Below are 20,529 nucleotides of genomic sequence, written 5' to 3'. Positions count from 1 at the left end.
TCCAATAATTTTTCTGTATTGTAGAATAAAATTGCCCTAAAACATAAAGACTATTAACTTTTCAAAAGTGAAATAAATCCTGAGTTCATAAGGATATCACCAAATGAAAATGGAAATTACAAGGTTTTAGATTTTGATTCCAGCCATGAAGGAGAAAGGACTTATGATCCCACAGTAAAAACCTTAAGAATTGGACAGAAATAAGAAGCAAGTGTGTTCGAGCATTGCACAGCAGGGTGCAGGATTGTGAGCTTTCACCCAGCGGAGATGCACGCTGAGCTCCTCACCGGCTGCTTGCTAGCTGTGTCCACTGTCAAGTTGCTGCTCACAGCAGTGCAGCACACACACAAGCTGCTGCCTCGCTGGGGGGCTGAGGACAAAAGGCAAGCATGGGGGCTGCGGCAGCAGCTGGAATATGGGAGATGGGGATAGCAGAGGCAAGAGCTAAGAGGAGACGGGGCCCCCAAACTGCAGGAAGATGTTGGCCAAATACTATGCTGTGCACGCAAGGACTCCATGAGGAACGGCAGAGAGAGAGAGAACTACTGGGGAGTATGAGATGAACAGACACGCTAAATGTCATGTGGTACCATGAGGCAGGGACTGTTCACAGCCACAGTGGAGGCCCCTCACTCAGCATCCAGGGTGTTCACTTGACACCCACGAAAGGCTACACCTTAGGAGGAGGACAACGTTAAGTTCTAGAGGAAGGGATAGTGAATACCTTCCTTGACAAACTTCGACCGAGCCATGACATGAAGTTTCGGTAAATTAGATGCCTGCAGAAATAAAACCCAAAAACAACAAACACAACACCCCAAATCTTAACAGCGTAGCATATACAGTCACGTGCCACACAACAACATTTCAGGCAACAACAGACGTGCCATATACCACAGCCATCCCTTAAAATTAGAATGGAGCTGGAAAGTCCCATCACCCTGTGATGCTGTGGTCTCCTTATGCAGGAATGCAGCTGGCTCCTCCCACACCTGTGGTGATACTGGCGTAAGCTCACCTGCTGCCCTGCCACCCACATCAGAGCATAACTCGTACAATTACTTACAATAGTAATACTTGACGATGATAATGAACGATGGTGTTACTGGTTTGTGTATTTACTATACTATATTTTTACCATTATTCTAGTGTACTCCTTCTATTTATTAAGAAAAAAAAGTTCACATAGAACAGCCTCAGTCAGGTCTCTCAGGTGTCAAAAGCAGGCATTGTGATCACAGCAGAGGACAGCGCCACGCCTGTTACTGCCCCTGAAGACCTTCCAGCAGGACAAGGTGTGGAGGTGGAAGACAGTGGCATGCACCATTCTGACCCTGTGCAGGCCTAGGCCAATGTGTGTGTGCGTGTGTGTGTGCATGCGTGTGTGCGTGTGTGCGTGTGCGTGCATGCTTGTGTGCATGTGTGTGCGCATGCATGTGTGCATGCGTGTGCGTGTGTGCGTGCATGTGTGTATGCGTGTGTGTGCGCGTGCGTGTGTGCGTGTGCGCGTGCGTGTGTGCGTGTGCGCGTGCGTGTTTGCGTGTGTGTGCATGCGCGTGTGTGCATTGTGTGCATGCGTGTGCATGCGTGCGTGTGTGTGCGTGTGTGTGCTTGTCTCAGTTTTTAACAAAAGGGGAGGGGAGGGGCAGGGGGATGGTGAGGGGCGGGGGGAGGGGAGGGCCAGGGGGGAGGGGGAGGGAGAAGGGGAAGGGGATCTTAAACATGAAAAATTCTTATAAAAACATAAAGAAAGAAAATATTTTGGTGCAGCTGTATACAATGTGTTTGTGTTTTAAGCTAAGTGTTATTACAAAAGAGTCAAAAGTTAAAAAAAATCTAAAGGTGTATAAAGCAAAAATGTTACAGTAAGCTAAGGTTAATTTATTATTGAAGAAATAAATTTTGTCATATGATAAATTTAGCATATCCCAAGTGTACAGTACTTATGAAGTCTACAGCAGTGCACAGTAATGTCCTGGCCTTCAGATTCACTCACCACTCACTCACCCACCACTCACCACTCACAACTCACTCACCACTCACCCACCCACCACTCACCACTCACCACTCACCACTCACTATTCACCACTCACCCACAACTCACCACTCATCACTCACTACTCACCACTCACTCACCACTCACCACTCACCACTCACTCACCACTCACCACTCACTCACCACTCACTCACCACTCACCACTCATCACTCACCACTCACTCACCACTCACCACTCACTCGCCACTCACCACTCACCACTCATCACTCACTCACCACTCACTCACCACTCACTCATCACTCACCACTCACCACTCACTCACCACTCACCACTCACTCACCACTCACTCGCCACTCACCCCTCATCATTCACTCACCACTCAACCACCACTCATCACTCACCACTCACCACTCACCACTCACTCACCACTCACTCGCCACTCACCACTCATCACTCACTCACCACTCACCAATCATCACTCACTCACCACTCACCACTCACTCACCACTCACCACTCACTCACCACTCATCACTCACCCACCACTCATCACTCACCACTCACTCACCGCTCACGACTCACCACTCACTCACCACTCACTCACCACTCACCACTCACTCATCACTCACCATTCACCACTCACCACTCATCACTCACCACTCACTCACTACTGACTATTCACCACTCACTCACCACTCACCACTCACTCACCACTCACCATTCACCACTCACCACTCATCACTCACCACTCACTCACTACTGACTATTCACCACTCACTCACCACTCACCACTCACTCACCACTCACCATTCACCACTCACCACTCATCACTCACCACTCACTCACCACTCACCACTCACTCATCACTCACCATTCACCACTCACCACTCATCACTCACCACTCACTCACTACTGACTATTCACCACTCACTCACCACTCACCACTCACTCACCACTCACCATTCACCACTCACCACTCATCACTCACCACTCACTCACTACTGACTATTCACCACTCACTCACCACTCACCACTCACTCACCACTCACTAGCTCACTCACCACTCACCACTCACCCACCACTCACTCACCCAGAGCAACCTCCAGTCCTGCCAGCTCCATTCATAAATGCCCTACCCAGGTGTGCCATTCTTTATGTTTTATGCTGTATTTTTACTTCACCTTTTCTATGTTTCGAAGTGTTTAGACACACAATTGCCACTGTGTCACAACTGCATACAGTATTCAGCACAGTCATGTACTACACAGCTTTGTAGCCTAAGACCAATAGGCCGTACCATACAGCCTAGCTGTGTAGTGGGCTGCACCAGCTAGGTTTGTGTAAGTCCACACCATGATGTTCACACAGGGAGGGAACTGCCTAACGACACATTTCTCAGCATGTGTCCCTGTCATTAAGCGATGCACGACTATCCAATGAACATCATACAAACAAAAAATACTGTACGTATGTAGATGCAGAAAAACATGGTCCAGTATCAGAAAACACATTTAGTCCATAAAAATAAAGAGATGGCAGACATATTGGGGTTATTGGGCATGTACTTTTAAAGGAGCTATTATAAATTTGTTAGAAAATTAAAGGAAGGCTGGGTGTGGTGGCTCACGCTTGTAATACCAGCACTTTGGGAGGCCAAGGCAGGTGGATCACTTGAGGCCAGGAGTTTGAGACCAGCCTGGCCAACATGGTGAAACCCTATCTCTACTAAAAAAATACAAAAAATAGCTGGGCGTTGTGGCGCATGCCTGTAATCCCAGCTACTCAGGAGGCTGAGGCAGGAGAATCACTTGAACCCGGGAGGCAGAGATTGCAGTGAGCTGAGATTGTGCCACTGCACTCTAGTCTGGGCAACAGAGTGAGACTCCATTTCCAAAAAAGAAAATGAAAGGAAAACTGAACAAACCGAACATAATGAGTGAACTCATCAGAAGATCTAAAGAAGAAAATGGAAACTATAAAAATGAGCCAACTAGAAATCAAGAAATGAAAAATAAAAATTTCTGAAAAGACAATTCACTGGATGGGCTTAGCAGCAGAACACACACTACATACAAAGCAACCAGTGAACTAGAATATAGATCAATAGAAGCTATTCAAACTATGCACAGATAGATAAAAAAAAAGCTTTAAAATAAAATAACAGAACCTGAAAGACCTGCGTGACAATAGTGAGTGGTCTAAAATATGTTTAACTGGAGTCCCAGAAGAGAAGAAAGACTGAAATGGGAAAAAGTTAAATATAATGGCTAACTGTTTTCTAAATTTGATGGCTAGTGTCAATCACACATATAAAGATGCTCAACAAATTCCCATAAAAAAACAGAAGAGAAGAAAACCATATACATACACATCCTCGTCAAACTGCTGAAAATCAGAGAGAGAGAAAATTTTCAAAGCAATAGGAAAATAAATACATTGCACAAAGAGAACGAACAGAGTAAGGAATGACCTCTCATCAAAAACAGTGGAAGCCAGAGGCAAAGGAATGACATATTACATATGGGCAAAAAATCCCAAAACCTCTAACCTAAAATTTTAGAGAGAATTTCAAAATGAAGGCAAAATAAAGACATCAAAATTATCAATCAATATAAACGGAGAGAATTCATACCTAGCAGAACTGCACTACAAAAAATGTTCACAGCTGGGCGTGGTGGCTCACGCCTGTAATCCCAACACTTTGGGAGGCCGAGGAGGGCGGATCACCTGTGGTCAGCAGTTTGAGACCACTCTGGCCAACACGGTGAAACCCGGTTTCTACTAAAAATACAAAAATTAGCCGGGTGTGGTGGTGGGCGTCATCCCAGCTACTCGGGAGGCTGAGGCAGGAGAATTGCTTGAACTTGGTAGGCAGAGATTGCAGTGAGCCAAGATTGCGCCATTGCACTCCAGCCTGCACGACAGAGCAAGACTCCATCTCAAAAACAACAACAACAAAATGTTAAGGGAAAAATTTCGGACTGAAGAAAATGATGCCAGATGGAAACTTAGATCCGTGAGAAGGAGTACAGTGTCAAAAACAGAAAACAGTATAAAACCCACACTTTGGGCACATGTTCTCAGGACCTCTCGAGGCTGTGTCATGGCCCATGGTCTTTAACCTTAGCAAAATAAACCTCTAAATTGACTGAGACCTGTATCAGATACTTTCTGGCTTATGATAGCATTTTCAGAAGTTAATTATATGGCAACATGACCTCCCCAAAAAGGAGCAGTTAAATGGAAGTATATTGTTGTAAGGTCCTCATAGTAAATGTGAAAAGGTGTAATATAAGTTTGAGTGAACAATGATAAAGTTGTATATTAAAATTTTTAAAACAACAAAAATACAAAGCAGAGCTAAAAGATAAAAGGGAAATAAAATTAAATTCTAAGGAATAACTGACAAATATTAAGGCAGGAAAAGGAAAAGATATAAAAGAAGAAAGGGACAATTAAAAAACATATAATAAGAAGGAAGAATAAACTCAACCAAATCAGTTATTATAATAGGTGTAAACAGATTTAACACTCATGTTAAAAATGTACTGCCAGACTAGATAACAAAAGCACGACTCAAGGCACATGCTACTTTTAGAGAAACACTTTAAATACAAAGGCACAGACAGTTAAAAGTAAAACAATGAGAAAAAATATGGCATGAAAATACTGATCCTAGCAAGCCAACATGGCTCATTAATACCAGACAAAGCTGGTGTAAGGACAATGAGTATTAGCAGGTAGAAACGGAAATGTTTCACGATAAAAAAGGGTCAGTTTATCAAGAAGATGTAACAGTCCTAAATGTGTTTGCTGTTTCTGTGGCAAAGGGACTGTGCAGATGTGATGAAGGTCACAGACCTTGCAATGGCGAGATTATCCTGGATTATCCATGTGGGGCCAACTCTAATCACTTGAGTTCTTAAAAGTGGAGAATCTTTCCAAACTGGGTCCTGTGGCTGACACAGGAGGTGGAGGAGGACTCAGGAGCAGATGAACGGGAGCACTTCTAGAATCTGGAAACGGCAGGGTGGTGAGTCCTCCCCGTGAGCCTCCAGAAGGGATGCAGCACTGCTGCGGAGAGCCCAGTGGGGCCTCCTGCTGTCGGGGCTCTCATCAGCAGAACTGAAAGGTGATGAGCTTGTGCTGTAAGCCATGGAGTCTGTGGTGATATCTGAAGGTGGCCATATGTAGCAAATGCAGCAGGAAATAACAAATAGGAATGGAGACTGATGAAAGCACAGTGAACAAACAGTAAACAAAATAAAGAAGGTTAATATAAAAATACAAAAAAATGGAAAAACCCCTAGACCAAGAGAAAAAGAAAACAAAAATCACAAAAGATATGAAAGACAAGTTGTCAGTACTGATCTGGTAGATATTAAAATGATAATGTGAGATTATTATGATGACCAACTTCACACCAACATATGTTATCAGTTTAGATGAAGTGGGGCCATTTTAAAACTACAACTTCCAAAATTGATACAAACTTTAAAAGGAAATTTGAATATCTCTATAGAAACTAAAAAATGAAATTTGTTGTCAAATACCTTCCCGACAAGAAGACTCAAGGCACCAGCAAATTCTGTCAAACACATAGAGACATAACAACACCAATCTTACACAAACCCTTTCAGCAAACAGGGAAGAGGGAATAAGTCCAAAGTCATTGCATAAACCAACCATAACTCTGGTTTTAAAATCTGACACAGAGATGAGAAAAATGAAAATGTCTCTCATGACCATAGCTATAAAAAATCACTACCAAAATATTAGCGAAAAAAGTCCAAGAATTGGCCGGGCACAGGTGGCTCACGCCTATAATCCCAGCACTTTGGGAGACCGAGGTGGGAAGATCGCTTGAGCCCAGGAGTTTGAGACCAGCCTGAGAAATGTGGCAAAACCTCATCTCTATTAAAAAAAAATTAGCCAGGTGTGATGGTGCACACCTGTAGTCCCAGCTACTCGGGAGGCTGGGGTGTGAAGACTGCTTGAGCACAGGAGACTGAGAAGATCTGAGCTGAGATCGTGCCACTGCACTCTAGCCTGGGCCACAGAGCAAGACTCTGTCACACACACTGTCACACACACACACACACACAAAGAATCGAATCATGACCAAGTAGGGTTTACACCAGGAATGCCAAATTGGTTATATATTGCAAAATCTGGCAATATGTAATTTACCATATTAACACGATAAGGCAGTAAATTATTATTTCAATAGATGCAGAAAAATGCATTTGACAAAATTCAATACTGTGCATAAAACTTCACAATAAATCTTTTTTCTATTAGGCTAAAATTTGCTTTCCAGTGACATCACCCTGATTATTGACGTGCTTGATCCTTTAGAGTCAACTGGTTAGAAACCCTGATACCATCTGCAAAACCCCTTGGCCAAGTAACATAGCATAATCACAGGGGTGATGTCCCACCTTACCAGCAGGTCCCACCCACTCTCAAGAGGATGTGTGTATGCAAGGCTTGTACACCGGGGAGCAGAAGCCTTAGGACCCCCTAGAATTCTGCCCCCCAAACCTCATCAGCTGGCTTCCTGTGAGGGTCTCTGATGGGAGATGCTGCAGGGAAGAGGCAGCAGGACAGAGGGCCCTCCCCCGACCCGGATCGCAGCACAGCAGCTGCTGGCATCTGCTGCACTTAGCAGCTGCTGTAGTGGCAATGGCAGGAGGGGAGCAGAGGCAGCTCCTTTCAGGAGCGTCAAGCCCTGCACAAATCAGCTCCTTCATGTGGATCCAGAGCCAAGCACAATAGCGCTCCCAACGCAGCAGCTGGCCCAGGCTGACAGGCCCCAGAACCACCAGCAACTCCAGCACAAGTAAGCCCCTTCCTCCTCTTGCTCGCACACCCCCTCTTTATCTCCTGTACTCCTCAGCCCTATATCACCTTTCTAATCAACTCTCTGTACTCAACATGCTCTCTTTAAATGCATGGAGTGGAAATGGTTTTCCTAACTGAACCCTGATGTATAGAGTCATCGAAATAAATTCTAGATAGAGATGGAAATGCAGAAAGATAATTACTACAATAAGTCGTCCAATATTTATATAATTGTGAAATGATACAGGCAGAAAATCACAAATGAAAAGCGCTCTTAGAAATCATTTTTTTTTATACTTTAAGTTCTGGGATACAAGTGCAGAACATGCAGGTTTGTTACACAAGTATACACATGCCATGGTGGTTTGCTGCACCCATCAACCCATCATCTACATTAGGTAGTTCTCCTAATGCTATCCCTTGCCTAGCCCCCCACCCCCCAACAGGCCCTGGTGTGTGATGTTCTCCTCCCGGTGTCCATGTGTTCTCATTGTTCAACTCCCACTTATGAGAACATGCGGTGTTTGGTTTTCTGTTCTTGTGTTAGTTTGCTGAGAATGATGATTTCCAGCTTCATCCATGTCCCTGCAAAGGACATGAACTCATCCTTTTTTATGGCTGCATAGTATTCCATGGTATATATGTGCCACATTTTCTTTATCCAGCCTATCATTGGTGGAAATTTGGGTTGGTTCCAAGTCTTTGCTATTGTGAACAGTGCTGCAATAAACATACATGTGCATGTGTCTTTATAGTAGAATGATTTATAATCCTTTGGGTATATACTCAGTAATGGGATTGCTGGGTCAAATGGTATTTCTGGTTCTAGATCCTTGAGGAATCGCCATACTGTCTTCCACAATGGTTGAACTAATTTACGTGCTCACCAACAGTGTAAAAGCGTTCCTATTTCTCCACATCCTCTCCAGCATCTGTTGTTTCCTGACTTTTTAATGATCGCCATTCTAACTGGTATGAGATGGTATCTCATTGTGGTTTTGATTTGCATTTCTCTAATGACCAGTGATGATTAGCTTTTTTTCACGTTTTTTGGCTGCATAAATGTCTTCTTTTGAGAAGTGACTGTTCATATCCTTTGCCCACTTTTTGATGGGGTTTTTTTTCTTGTAAACTTGTTTAAGTTCCTTGTAGATTCTGGATTTAACCCTTTGTCAGATGGATAGATTGCAAAAATTTTCTCCCATTTTGTAGGTTGCCTGTTCACTCTGATGATAGTTTCTTTTGCTGTGCAGAAGCTCTTTAATTAGATCCCATTTGTCAATTTCGGCTTTTGTTGCCGAAATTGGTTTTTTTTTTGCTTTTGGTTTTAGTCATAAGTCTTTGCCCATGCCTATGTCCTGAGTGGTATTGCCTAGGTTTTCTTCTAGGGTTTTTATGGTTCTAGGTCTTATATGTAAGTCTTTAATCCATCTTGAGTTAGTTTTTGTATAAGGTGTAAGGAAGGGGTCCAGTTTCAGTTTTCTGCATATGGCTAGCCAGTTTTCCCAACACCATTTATTAAATAGGGAATCCTTTCCCCATTGCTTGTTTTTGTCAGGTGTGTCAAAGATCAGATGGTTGCAGATGTCTGGCATTATATCAGAGGCCTCTGTTCTGTTCCATTGGTCTATGTATCTGTTTTGGTAGTCAGGTAGCATGATGCCTCCAGGTTTGTTTGTTTGTTTTTTTTTTTGCTTAGAATTGTCTTAGCTATACCGGCTCTTTTTTGGTTCCATATGAAATTTTAAGTAATTTTTCTAATTCTGTGAAGAAAGTCAATGATAGCTTCATGGAGCTAACACTGAATCTATAAATTACTTTGGGCAGTATGGCCATTTTCATGATATTGATTCTTCCTATCCATGAGCATGGAATGTTTTTCCATTTATTTGTGTCCTCTCTTATTTCCTTGAGCAGTGGTTTGTAGTTCTCCTTGAAGAGGTCCTTCACATCCCCTGTAAGTTGTATTCCTAGGTATTTTATTCTCTTTGTAGCAATTGTGAATGGGAGTTCACTCATGATTTGGGTGTTTGTCTATTATTAGTGTAGAGGAATGCTTGTGATTTTTGCACTTTGATTTTGTATCCTGAGACTTTGCTGAAGTTGCTTATCAGCTTAAGGAGATTTTGGGCTGAGATAATGGGGTTTTCTAAATATACAATCATGTCATCTGCAAACAGAGACAATTTGACTTCCTTTCTTCCTATTTGAATACCCTTTATTTCCTTCTCTTGCCTGATTGCTCTGGCCAGAACTTCCAATACTATGTTGAATAGGAGTGGTGAGACAGGGCATCCTTGTCTTGTGCCAGTTTTCAAAGGGAATGCTTCCAGCTTTTGCCCATTCAGTGTGATATTGGCTGTGGGTTTGTCATAAATAGCAGAAATCAGTTTTTTTTTAAAGCTGACTTTCTTGAAAGGAAAATGAGCAATGCAACACAAATATAAAATTCATGGAAAGCCACAAGGGTTTTTCTAAATCGTGGAGTGTGCAGTGTCCACAGAGAGTGAGTGCTGCGTACAGGAGCCAATGACAAGGAGCTCGGAGCATCTGATGAGAAAGAACAAGAGCAAGGCAGGGAGGCCGGCATCTGGAGAGAGCAGAGCCCAGTGCCTCAGTGCTCTGGGTGAGGGGACCAGAAGTGGAATTCTGAATGCAGGCTGCTCCCTGACCCCAAGGAGATGTTCCGTGGGGTGTGGGGACTCTGCAGCCTGGGGCCCTGGCCCTTTGGGGTCTGCTTTGTGGAGGACTCGTCACTAGAGAGGCCCTGACTGGTCCCCATGACTCAGCTCCTCATTCTAAAAAAGAACGATAAAATACCCACCTTTCAAGGTTGTAAAAAGTACTCTGTAATTTGCAAAGTGCTATACAAATGAGAGAACTTCAAGCCTTATTTTCCCAGCATAATTCTAGAGTAAAAATACGAGATAAGAAAAGGGAACAGAGAAAAGTAGGAGGAATGCATTGGCCATATTGTTCTGAAGGCATCCAGGGCCACACAGAGCCAGGGTACGGTTATGTGCGGGTGGATCTGAGAAGAAGGGAGGACTTGGCCCTGTACTCCAGGAAGAACACGTCTCCAGGCCTCACCTCCACTTCCCTTTCTGTGCAGTGAGGGGTAGCTGGCAGCAGCCCTCAGCTCCCATCCTGCTCGAGTCTCTGCATGCACTTGGCTGAAGGGACGGAAAGGCCGCCGTTCCATCCAGCACGGGAGTACAGCCACTTGTCTGCACCAAGCCTGCCACAAGGGCGATTCTGCGATTCTGCAGCAGGGTGGCTTTGCTGGGGTCTTCCACACTCTGTGCAGAGCTGCTGGTCCTCAGACACATCACACCTGCTCTCTGCCCAGTGATAACCCTGGAAGCAGCAATGACTCAGAAGCTGAAGAAAAAACATCCCAACATGACATTCGTGTGGACCGCCCTCTCTAACGCTGAGACACAGCAGCACAGGGAGGCTCCTCCGTCTTCTCATGCAATGGGAACCCCACAGACTCCTGGGTGCAGAGGCCTGGACTTCCCCTGACGGCCCGCCCCCCAGCTCTGCTCTCGCCCTCCTTTCCTCAGGACCACCCAGGTGGGCAGGTGCTAGGAGGGAATGCCACCTTCGCCGCCACAGGAAGACAGGAGCGCGCTTTCCTCAGGACCACTCCAGTGTGCAGCTGCTAGGAGGGGATGTCACCTTCGCCGCCACAGGAATACAGGAGCGTGCTTTCCTCAGGACCACCCAAGTGTGCAGGTGCTAGGAGGGGATGTCACCTTTACCACCACAGAAAGACAGGAGCTTCCTGCAAGCTCAGGTGCAGGGATGAGCTGCCAGCAACAACGGCTGGTCCTTCCAGCCACACCCTCACTGTGGAAATGTGCTTGCCCCAACTGTTGACACAAAAGCAGACAGGAAGCATTATCTTCAAGGTCCCCTAGTTCGATTTTAGGCGCCTGTGTGTGCTGTTCTGCCACACTGCCCACAAGGCCTCTGAGCACCTCGTCAGCACCAACCCAGCTGGCCCCACTCTGCTGGCGGGAACCTTGAGGCAGTGGATGAGGGAGGACAGGGGGCTCCAGAAGGAAGGGCTGCCCACATGGCCACCTCCCCACGGCCCAGCACACAGGGTAGGTGGGCAAGGGGGGTGCCAAACCCCTGCTTGTTACCAGTCACACCCACCTATAATCTTCCAATTACTTCCCCCCCCCAGACACCACCTGGAGGGTTCTCAGCTCCCCCAAGCAAACAACCAGAGAGTCGCACAGGAACGCCTCTTCCTATAGAAGGTAGGCTTCCGGGGAACAGCCTTAGACCCTGCCATGGGGGCCAGGCCACAGGGGTGTGGCTGTGGCGTAGTGCCCGGCTAGGAAGCACCATATGTGGCAGCCATGGCCCAAGATGACGATGCCCAGGGTGGCACAGGCCTTCCCGCACACAGCCTGGGGCCACACGGCTCTCCCCACAGCAGGGCTGTGCCATCACCACAGGACCAGGTGCTCACAGCATCCAGGCAGTGGGAGGCCTTTATCTACGTCACTGACACCCTCCCGTGAGGCCCGTTTCACAGAAGCACAGGGCCTTCCATGGCAGGGTTGGGATTTGAACCATGCCCAGCTCTGAGCTGGTAAGCCTGACTCCCAGGAACACGGCCTGGCCTTCCTGTGCTGCCTCTCTCAGGGGCGATCCTTCCTTCCCACCCCTCCTGCTTGTGGTGGCAGCAGAAGGACTGGCCCAAGGTGAAAACCGTCATTCACACACCGGAGGTTTCAGAAACCATCTTCATGTAGCTAAAACTGGCCAACACTGCAACCCAAGTGACTCCTGAAAGTCACTGTGATTTCATGAGCTGAACGCCTGGTGCGTGCGGACACCAGCAGGACAGCAGGGACTAGGGAAGCAGCACTCCTGGTGAGGACAACAGAGCCCAGGCCATGGACCAAGGGACACTCAGGGTCAGGGGGGTGCAGAATAAATACAAGTCTTTCATAAGCAAATGCACACATTTTCACCAAACATCTCCCCCAAGACTAGGATCTTCAGTAAGCTTCCCGGCTAATTTCCATGGCTTTTGGTTTTGCCAGTTAATCGTGCTGTTTCACGTGGTTTGATATTGTACACCACCTCAAAGCCTTTCAAAGAATAGGTGGAGTAAATCAATATAATCTACATGGATGGTGTAGGCACTAGGAGGCAATACATTTTATACCATTTTTATTAATAATAAGTTACCAAGATGACAAGATATTGTACCACTAATTCTAAAAATAGAATCCCTCCAAAGGAGTCCTGTGAGCATGCCAGAGCCTGCAGCACAAAGCCCGGTGCACAGGAGGGAACCAACATGTATGTGCCAAGTGAAACAGCAATGGGGTAAAAAACACTACAGCCACACGGGCAGCAGAGGGAGGCGCGGCAGCAGGCAGTGGGCACCTGTGTGCTGGGCCTCCTGTTCCAGGCAGACAGCCACCTCCCCTGGAGGCCCACAACACCACAGATGAGGAAGAGAAGCACCACAGACGTCTCAAGGATGTTCAGTGCCAGGACGTCCCAAAGGCACCTGCACTAAGGTCTAGGCGTCCTTCATCTCAGCAAGGGCACAAGTGAGATACAGCACAGTAACAACATTCACGAGAAGGGACTCAGCAGCCCACCCCAGCAGGACCTGGGCCAGCCGGTGCCCTGGCACGGGGTCACCTCCTGAGGCCTGACTATGGCAGCAAGGCCACGGGGAAGCCATGCTCCAGGCTGTCACCATCTGGGTCCTGGAGAAGCTCAGGGGCCTCTTGGAGCCCATACTGCTCCAGGTTCCTCTGGGTTACCCCAGGTTCATGTCCGGCTTGGCAGTGCCCAGGGACCCTGGAGTGGCCATCAGAGCCAAGCACTGTGCAGGGCAGCTCAGCACACCTTCCTGCCCTCAGTGTCCTGTTTGCATTTAAACCTCATGGGAAAGCTCCCTGCACTGGAAGTATAAAACCACCACGGCTTTTTCCCAACCTAACAACAGACTGCAGGATTCTTGGAGAAAGGGTCATCCTTGGGTGGAGAGGCCTGGACTTCCCCTCATGGCCCGCCTCCCAGCTCTGCTCTCACCCTCCTTTCCTCAGGACTACCCCAGTGTGCAGTTGCTAGGAGGGGATGCCACCTTCACCACCACAGAAAAGAAACAATAAAAATGGCTGCTGTCATTGACCAAACCATTCTGAGGGGTGAAAGGTAAACAAAGGTCAATCTGCTTATTTTAAAGCATGGCCAGCTGCATGTGCAAAAAACACACCAATACCCTTGCATGGCCACCACCCCCAGCAGAAAGGTGGGCTCTGCCACTCAGACTGTAGCCTCTGCCTCTGCTGAGAAACTGAGGAGGGACGCACCCACACAGCTGCAGGCACACCAGGCTGTTTTCTCAAGTTGCTCTGTGACAGATTTCCAAAGAATAGATAAAGAATCAGAACAAGTGTTTGCACAACAAAACAATTTTTGTTTTCAAATTATGACTGTGCAATGCAGACGGGAAATGTTATTCTTTACTGAAAACAAGAAAAATCATTAAAAAGAACTCAAAGAGATTCAACAGTAAATATATGAGTATCAGTGAAAAATGCACCAAGACCTAGTGAGTCGTTTATACATGACAAGGGTTAAAAGCTTTTCCCTCCGTGGCCTGCATGTGGTTTCCCTGGGGTTAGCCCTGCTCAGGGCCCTCAGGGACCCTTCCCATCCCTGCCTCCTCCCAGCACCAGCCCTGGAGGCCCTGCCTGGGGTCCTTGGGGCCACGATGCCCGTCCTGCTCCTGCCTACCTCAGGGCCTCTCCTCCCCATGAAGGAGAGGAACATCCCAAACACACAATCTGAACTCCTGCCCTGCTTAGAGCCCCACCATCCTCCCCCAGCCCGGTCCTCCTCCTCCGTCAGCCCGACCCCATCTCTCATGTCTCCCAGGGGCTCCTGTCCCTTCTCCAGCACGGCTCACTTTTGCTCTCAGAGCCCTCTCTGCAGAGCCCTCTGGGCCACGTGCCCTGACACTCATACCACCTTGGGCAGCCTGGGTGGCCGAGTATCTCCACAGGACAAGGTAGACACTTTGTCAGTAAGTACAATTGTTTTTAATGAACAACAAGCTAAGAAGAGGCGAGTGAAGGTAGGTGATGCCATTAGGGCTGTCTTGAAAGATCATCCTGACCACGGAAGACAGGATGCTTCAGGAACACAGCAAGGGGTGATGCTGACGCAGGGGCTGGACGGCTAGCTCACCCCCAGCACCCAGCTGTGAGCCTCTGCACCCAGCCACGGCCACCCCACTTGCATGACAGGGCAGAAACATCACCCAGCTGCAGAGCCACTACCAGGAGAATGTGGGCAGAAAGAGCTCGCACTGGGCCAAGGCCTCTGCCCAGGATGGCATCCAAGGGGTCTGAGGGTAAAGGAGGGAGCCCCGCTAACCACCCAGCCCAGAAGTCACGCTGAATCATGACAATGCCCTCAAGGAAGAGGAGGGGAGACCCTGAGAGCCACAGAGGGACAGTCAGTGTCACAGGACAACCGGCCAGCTCCACTGATGACGCTGAGATGTTCGGGAGGGATGTGCACCATGAGATCACAAACGATTAACCTGCAGAATCTGATTAAACTGAGTAGATCATGGGGAATAATTATATGGGTTTGGATCTCCACATACTGTTTTTCTATTTCCACACTGGATTATTTAACCTTGTCTTGCATGCACAAGCCAAATACTTGCTAATGCAACAAATTAGCAAATGCAGTGACAGGCTCTGAACAGCACACACTGCCTAGAATTCCTTCCAAAGAATACTGCAGCTAAAGGCAGAAAATGAGCAAAAGGCATATAAGCAGAGTGCATCCAGGAGGATCTACTGAATCAAGTGTGTGACAACAAGTGCGGCTGTGAAGGCGGGTCAGTGACCAGCACCTGGCCGGACGCTGTGAAGATGGGTCAGTGACCAGCACCTGGCCAGACGCTGTGGGCATGGCATGGCGGCCCCTCTCTGAAACCCATGTCAAGAAGAGCAAATGTACCAAGGCCATGGAACCTGAGTGTGTCTGTGGCCCTGTCCCTGTGGCTGCCTCAGCTGCTGCCATCTGCTCCTCTGCAGCTCCTTGTGCACCCAGGGGCCCTGCAGCCAGCAGGGAGGGGCCAGCCCAGACACTGGCTGTCTTGTAGGAGGTGGGTAGACAAAGGCAGGACTCAGAGAGACTGGCCACTGGGGCTGTGAGTGGGGACAGAGGAGCAGCTAAGGCAAGGCTAGCAGCCAGGGTCCCCACAAGGCTGGCCATCACAATACTCCAGGGTCCTCACGACACCCCCATCCACACAGGGATGTGGACGTGACCTTCTCCTGCAGGATTCAGTGGCAGTGAGAGCCAGGCTGCGGTTGCTGCAGGTGGCACGACAGGAGGATGGGTGACTGGGGAAGTCACAGATAGAATGATGGCTGGTGCCGCTGCCAGAGTTGGAGAGTGGCCATAGCAGAGAATGTTCCAGGGTCAGAGTGAGTGGGCATGCTGGCAAGAACGGGTGGCCATGCAGAACGGGCAACAAGTCCTGGAGGAGGAGGCGGGAACCCCATGCTCGGGCACCCCATCTCCTGGGAGGATACAGAGCTGGGAGCAGAAGGAAAGTCACTTGGAAAAGGAGGTGGGAACCCCATGCTCAGGTGCCCCATCTCCCGGGAGGATGCAGGGCTGGGGGCAGAAGGAAAGTCACTTGGAGGAGGAGGCGGGAACCCCATGCTCAGGCACCCCATCTCTCGGGAGGATGCAGGGCTGGGAGCAGAAGGAAAGTCAGTCATTGGGCACCGGGGCCACACAAATGAGGTCAGGGAAAGACATCCTCCTTCCTGGGCTGTGGCCTAGGCACAGTGAGGCACATGGCCCAGGTGGGAGGGCCACCTCACCCAGGCTCAGGAGGGCACAGGTGTGCACCAGGCTGCATGTGGTGCTTGGCCCAAGGGCCCAGCACGAAGGGGTGGCAGGTGACCAGGGCAGGCAGCTGAGAGCAGAGGGCAGGGCAGGAGGCACCAGCAAGGCTGGCAGTGTTGGGTGGGTTAGAGGCATGGTGCGGGGGGGGCCTCAGGGTCAGGTCAGGCACACACCTCAGGACACACCCACAACACGCCTGTTTGGAGCCAGTTGGGCTCAGAGTTCAGTGCTGGTAAAGAGCCTCTCCATTCACCCTCAGGTTCCAAGGTCTCTTCCTTTGTCTACAAAGGCGACATCATCTGCACAGAAGCCCTGGCTCAGGGCACACAGGCTTGCTCCCACATCCTGCTGGGCTGTGCGAGGGGCAGCCCTGACCTGGACCTGCTGTCTCTGTGTGTGGATCTGCCAGGAGCCTCTGGCTTGGCCCGGTGCTCCCAAGAAAAAGCTGCAAGAGGAGCTGCTGCCTGGCCCCTCGGCGTGTACCTCTGGAAGGCCCCACCTGCAGCCATTACTCTGCGCTCCTGTAGCCTCCTCCAAAAAGGCAGCTGCACTGAAGCCAGGCCATGATTCACGAAGAGAGAACAGCACAAGAACCATCGCTGGGTGGTTCTCACAGTGGGAGAACAAGCTGTGGGCAGAGGGCGGGTGAGCTGAGAGGACCCTCCCCGACAGCTGCCCAAGCCACCAGCAACCAGGCATTGGAGAGCCCGGTGCCAACCTGGTGAAGCTAGCACAGCCTCTGCCCACATCAAGGCCTCCTGGGCTCAGCCACAGGGACATCACCTCAAGAGGCTGCTTGTTCTCAGCTCATTATTTTTTAATCATATTCTGAGGCATTAATTTTATTGTAATTAAAATTCCAGTTTGAGAAAAGCATTTGAGAAACTAAAACAAACAGTTCCCAGCACCCCAGGCTCTGGGTGGCCCTGCCGTGGACGCGTGCCTGGCCCCTCAGGACCAGGCACAGACACCTTGGCCTGGCCGCCCACCTGGCCTGTGATGTTGGGGTCACAGCATCATCTGCCAAAGTCTCGCAGAAGATCTGTTCTGAGGAGAAGGCTGAAGAATTCATTCTGCAGCCCTCCCCCCTTATCCAAGAGGGGTACGTTCCAAGACTCCCAGTGGCTACCTGGAACCATGGACTATACCAAACCCTGTTATAAACAGTCCTATGATAAATTTTAATGTATAAATTAGGTACAGAAGATTAACAATAATAAAACAGAACAATTTTATCAATATGCCATAATAAAAGTTATGTAAATATGGTCTCTCTCTCTTAAGATATCTCACTATACTGGACCATGGGTGACGGAAATCACAGAAAGTGAAACTGTGGACAAAGGGGGACTACTGTACTCATCGGACAACTTGTTATTATAATTTCAAACCTTGAAAAAAGTGTATAAGTATTAAAAAGAACATCTACATATCCTTTACCTCATTTATCCAATTACTTATATTCCGGCCCATCTGTGTGTCATGAATTCGTCCATGCACACATTCACTCTCTCTACAGATCCATGCATTCATCCATGTACGCATCCATTCACTCTGTCGATGGATCCATGCATTCGTCCATCCATGCATTCACTCTGTCGATGGATCCATGCATTCGTCCATCCATGCATTCACTCTCTATGGATCCATGCATCTGTCCATCCACGCATTCACTCTCTGTGGATCCTTGCACTCGTTCATCCATACATTCACTCTCTCTATGGATCCATGCACTCGTCTATCTATGCATGCATTCTCTATGGATCCATGCACTCATCTATCCAGTCTATCCATGCATTCACTCTCTCTATGGATCCACGCACTTGTCCATCCATGCATTCACTCTCTATGGATGCACGCACTCGTCCATCCATGCATTCACTCTCTGTGGATTCATGCATTCATCCATCCATGCATTCATCCATCCATGCACACAATCACTCCCTCTATGGATCCATGCATCTGTCCATCCATGCATTCAGTCTCTATGGATCCACGCACTCATCTATCCATGCACTCACTCTCTGTGGATCCATGCACTCATCCATCCATGCATTCACTCTCTCTACGGATCCATGCACTCATCCATCCATGCATTCACTCTCTGTGGATCCATGCACTTGTCTATCCAAGTCTATCCATGCATTCACTATCTCTATGGATCCATGCACCCATCCATCCATGCATTCACTCTGTGGATTCATGCATTCATCTATCAGTGCATTCACTCTCCCTATGGACCCATGCACTCGTCCATCCATGCATTCACTCTCTCTAAGGATCTGTGCACTCGTCCATCCATGCATTCACTCTATGGATCCATGCACTCGTCCATCCATGCATTCACTCTCTCTATGGATCCATGAACTCGTCTATCTATGCATTCATTCTCTATGGATCCATGCACTCATCTATCCAGTCTATCCATGCATTCACTCTCTCTATGGATCCACGCACTCGTCCATCCATGCATTCACTCTCTATGGATGCATGCACTCGTCCATCCATGCATTCACTCTCTGTGGATCCATGCACTCGTCCATCCATGCATTCACTCTCTCTATGGATCCATGCACTCATCCATCCATGCATTCATCCATCCATGCACACAATCACTCTCTCTATGGATCCATGCATCTGTCCATCCATGCATTCAGTCTCTATGGATCCATGCACTCATCTATCCATGCATTACACTCTCTCTATGGATCGATGCACTCGTGGATCCATGCACTCGTCCATCCATGCATTCACTCTCTCTATGGATCCATGCACTTGTCCATTCAAGCATTCACTCTATGGACCCATGAACTTGTCCATCCATGCATTCACTCTCTGTATGGATCCATGCACTCGTTCATCCATTCATTCACTCTCTCTATGGATCCACGCACTCGTCCATCCATGCATTCACTCTGTATGGATCCATGCACTCGTCCATCCATGCATTCACTCTACGGATCCATGCACTCATCTATCAGTGCATTCACTCTCCCTATGGATCCATGCACTCGTCCATCCATGCATTCACTCTCCCTACGGATCCATGCACTCGTCCATCCATGCATTCACTCTCTCTATGGATCTGTGCACTCGTCCATCCATGCATTCACTCTATGGATCCATGCACTCGTCCATCCATGCATTCACTCTCTCTATGGATCCATGCACTCGTCTATCTATGCATTCATTCTCTATGGATCCATGCACTCATCTATCCAGTCTATCCATGCATTCACTCTCTCTATGGATCCACGCACTCGTCCATCCATGCATTCACTCTCTATGGATGCACGCACTCGTCCATCCATGCATTCACTCTCTCTATGGATCCATGCACTCGTCCATCCATGCATTCACTCTCTCTATGGATCCATGCACTCATCCATCCATGCATTCATCCATCCATGCACACAATCACTCTCTCTATGGATCCATGCATCTGTCCATCCATGCATTCAGTCTCTATGGATCCATGCACTCATCTATCCATGCATTACACTCTCTCTATGGATCGATGCACTCGTCTATCCATGCACTCACTCTCTGTGGATCCATGCACTCGTCCATCCATGCATTCACTCTCTCTACAGATCCACGCACTCATCTATCCATGCACTCACTCTCTGTGGATCCATGCACTCGTCCATCCATGCATTCACTCTCTCTACAGATCCACGCACTCATCTATCCATGCACGCACTCTCCGTGGATCCATGCACTCATCCATCCATGCATTCACTCTCTCTATGGACCTGTGCACTC

General features: G+C 48.2%; 1 protein-coding gene across 41 annotated transcripts in view; it reads right to left on the bottom strand.

The window, feature by feature from the left end:
* PCBP3 (poly(rC) binding protein 3) overlaps positions 1-20,529 on the bottom strand; it is a 300,088-nt gene that overhangs the window by 125,527 nt on the left and 154,032 nt on the right. The gene's annotated exons all lie outside the window — the stretch shown is intronic.

This window comes from Pongo pygmaeus, chromosome 22 (genome assembly GCF_028885625.2).
Source record: "Pongo pygmaeus isolate AG05252 chromosome 22, NHGRI_mPonPyg2-v2.0_pri, whole genome shotgun sequence".
In the NCBI taxonomy this organism is placed as follows: Eukaryota; Metazoa; Chordata; class Mammalia; order Primates; family Hominidae; genus Pongo; species Pongo pygmaeus.
The sequence above is the reverse complement of the archived record's forward strand: the minus strand, read 5'-3'. Positions and strand labels throughout refer to the sequence as shown.